We start from the raw sequence: 3,822 nt of genomic DNA, 5'->3' as shown, positions 1-3,822 counted from the left end.
TAAAAGGAGTAGACTTACCTGGACCTACCTGCCCAGCCCAGCCGGCCCAGCACTGTGCTGGCCCGTGCCAGCCAGCTGCTTCCCCTTGCCAGAGCAGGCAGGGAGGTGAGCATGGCGCGCCCGAGCTCGCCACGCACCACCCAGCCTCTCTGCATCGCCTTGGTCGCCGTTGCGCCGCGTGGATCGTCTTCTGGTCGTCGCCCCGACCTCGCCGACACCCCATTCACTCTCCCCCGGCTCTCCCTCGCTCTCTCCCCCGCCCGACCAAACACCACCGTCGCCGCCGTTCGCCATAGCCACCGTCTCCCACCACCCCTCGCTCCCGACTAGCTCAGAAGCTCCGCCACAACTCCCTCTTCCTCCCCACCGCTCCACAGCTCCCCGGAAGCCCTGCATCGCCGCCACGTCGCCGTTCCCCTCTTCGGGCTCCGACCACCGCCGCCGTCGAATTCGCCGTCTCCAGCGCGTCCCCGAGCCCGCTTCGACGCCCACTGCAACCGCGGTGAGCTACGCCACCGTTTCCCCCTCTCCTTCCCCTCGTTCCCTCACCGTAGCTTCCTCCCCACCACGGCCGAACCTCCGCCGTCGCCGAGCTCGCCGTCGACGCAGCTCCGGTGACCATTTGGTCACCCCGGCGAGTCCAACGGGTTCACAGAACCCCGTAGAGCATCCCTAGCGCCTCGCCTTGCTCGACTTCGAGCTCCAGCACCGTTCCCGTGCACGACCGAACCCCGGCGGCCGCAGCCGAGCTCGCCGCCGTCGACTCCGGCCACCCCGACCCCAACGGGCTCCGCCAAGAGCTGCGGGTTGTCCTCAGCTCCACTCCGGTGGCCTCCGCGATCCATTTGGTGGCCGAAACGACCAAAATCACTTCCGCCGCCGTGTCGGGCTCGCCGGCGACTAAACGCCGGCAGCCGACACTGACTTTGACCACGGGTGGGCCCTGGTTGACTCCCCTGAGTCAATGACAGGTGGGGCCCAGCCCTGTTAATTAAACAAGATTAGTTTTAATTAAGTTTTAATTAAAATAATCACCCTGACATGCGGGACCCACTGTCAGGTTTGACCTGGACCAGTTCCGTTGACCTGCTGACGTCACACTGACGTCAGGCTGACGCAGTAATTGAATTTCTGGATTTAAATTAAATCAGGAAATTCCAGAATATTATTTAAACTTCAAAAATTCATAACTTTTATTCTGTAACTCCAAATTGGACAAATTATATATGAAAAATGATCAGAAAAATCCAATCTATCCATCTGTACTATTTTCATGCATGATCAAACAAGTTAACTTGATGTTTTAATCAGAACAAGAAAAGGCACTTTAAAAGGCCATATTTGAATTTGAAATCTGAATCTTTGATTCAAATTTGTTCAAACCCTTCTGGTTTTAGTTGCATTAGCCCAACACACTCATATTGCCATGTTTCATGCATGCATCATATTGTTGCATATTGTTTGGTGATGTTTGTGTATCGATGTCCTTTGCGACAGGATCTGTCCCCGAGGAGTACCGTGATTACCCTAACGAAGAACCGTATCCGTGCAACGAACCATCAGGCAAGCAACCAACCATTTGATCATATCAATACAATCCCATGTTCTCGCTCCTGCTCTCTTTTACTGCATTAAGACAACGCGATTCAAACTGATGTGTGCTACGGTAGTTGAACCCATTTCCTCTGCATGACCTGTCATTGCCACAGTAACTAGATGAAACCCACTAGCATGTGTAGGAGTTGATTGAGCCATATGTATGTGGTTTTCCTACCTTGCTATGCCTGCTATGCTTAGAGTCGTGTCAGGTCTGGTTCATCTGGGTGATGGGCTAGAGTGAAATGATTATGTCGGTAATGAGAGTGGTGTGGTGAACACGATTTGGTAAAGGTATCGATGAGAGGCCATGTAGGAGTACATGGTGGGTTGTTTCATTGAAGCCGACCTTAAGCACTGAGATCTGTATGTGTGATTTAAGAATCAGCTACTACCATACATTGGGCCCTGAAATATGACCCCGCTCGACTTCTTATTCACCCTAGCTCTCTGTCCAGGAGTTGCAAGTAGTTTCTGGTGTTTGTAGCCTACTGGAGGCCGTGGACAGCGCTGACCGTAGGGGTGGGCTGTGATGCGGTAGGTACGTGGCACGGTGTACCGAATACCCGTTAGGTATCTCGGGAACCCTGTTCACATCGTTCGGGGCCGTATGGGAAACCTCGGCCGGACTCCCTGCGGATGGAACCTGAATAGGCGATAAACCTGGACTAGAGGCTTAAGTGTTTAGGTAGGTCGTGGTCTACACCCACGTCGGCTTTCGCTTGAAGTCTGCCGAGCACATGTCGTGTGCAGACGCTAAGTGGTGGAAACATGTATGAAGAAGTACACCCCTGCAGGGTTAACATGATCTATTCGAATAGCCGCGTCCGCGGTAAAGGACTACTTGGTTGCCTATACAGTTCATAGACAAGTAAATGGAAACTACTAAAAGCCTCAAGATAAGTGTGAGTGCCGAGGATGGCTCTTCCGTAGGAAGACGGAGGTGGATCCTCGGTAGTGTATTGAAGTGGTGAGTAGTGGACTCGTGTGCGCAAAACTATTTCAAGTTGGAGTATCGTAGGATAGCCTAGCCAAGAGTCAAAGCTGGCTTGCTGCAATAACTCCACCAACCCTTCTTGATACTATGCATGTATGTAGGATCTGATGTAAGTCTTGCTGAGTACCTTTGTACTCATGTTGCTATGATCTACATTTTTACAGAAGATGCTGCAACCCCTTCTGATGGGTTCTATGTAGACGTTGACATCAACGAGTAGGCTAAAGACCCAGGTGGTGACCCTGAGCTTGTGATGGACCACGTAGTATAGCTAGGCTTTCCAAGCCTCTTTTATTTTACTAGTTGTCTGTACCCAGACAAAGTACTTCCGCTGTTGGCTTGTATGACTGTATGATTTGTATGTTGGGTCGTGAGACCCGTACCTGTGTGTATGATATGTATGGCTCCCTGAGCCTTAAATAAAGTACTTGTGTCATAGAGTCATGTTGTGATGCTTCGTTGTATTTGCACATATCGAGCATATTGTGTGTATGATTGAAATGCTTGGTATGTGTGGGATCTGACTATCTAGTTGTTTATCTTTAGTAGCCTCTCTTACCGGGAAATGTCTCCTAGTGTTACCGCTGAGCCATGGTAGCTTGCTACTGCTCTGGAACACTTAGGCTGGCCGGCATGTGTCCTTCTTCGTTCCTGTGTCTGTCCCTTCGGGGAAATGTCACGCTTTGAGTACCGGAGTCCTGTTAGCCCGCTACAGCCCGGTTTACCGGAGTCCTGCTAGCCCAGTGCTACAGCCCGGACCCACTTGCTGATGACCGACACGTTCGAAGCTGGGTCATGGATGCCTGTCCCTGTAAGTCTGTGCCACTTTGGGTTTACGACTAGTCATGTCAGCCCGGGCTCTTTATCATATGGATGCTAGCGACACTATCATATACGTGAGCCAAAAGGCGCAAACGGTCCCGGGAAAAGGTAAGACGACACCCGTGGGGATACCGTGCGTGAGGCCGCAAAGTGATATGAGGTGTTACCAGCTAGATCGATGTGACATCGAGTCGGGGTCCTGACAGCGTTGGCATCAGAGCCGGACTGCCTGTAGGTTCTCCAAGCCAAACTGGTCGATGTTGAGTCTAGAAATTCTTTAGTTATATGTAGGGGAATTGTTTGTGGGATGGAACGTAAGGCTCTTTTTACTCCTTATATCTTATGACATTCTGATCTGAGTCAGTCCATTCTTCCACCGGGGGTTAAGGAATTAGGATCTATTCTCT

Source organism: Triticum aestivum, chromosome 5B, assembly GCF_018294505.1.
Source record: "Triticum aestivum cultivar Chinese Spring chromosome 5B, IWGSC CS RefSeq v2.1, whole genome shotgun sequence".
In the NCBI taxonomy this organism is placed as follows: domain Eukaryota; kingdom Viridiplantae; phylum Streptophyta; class Magnoliopsida; order Poales; family Poaceae; genus Triticum; species Triticum aestivum.
The sequence above is the reverse complement of the archived record's forward strand: the minus strand, read 5'-3'. Positions refer to the sequence as shown.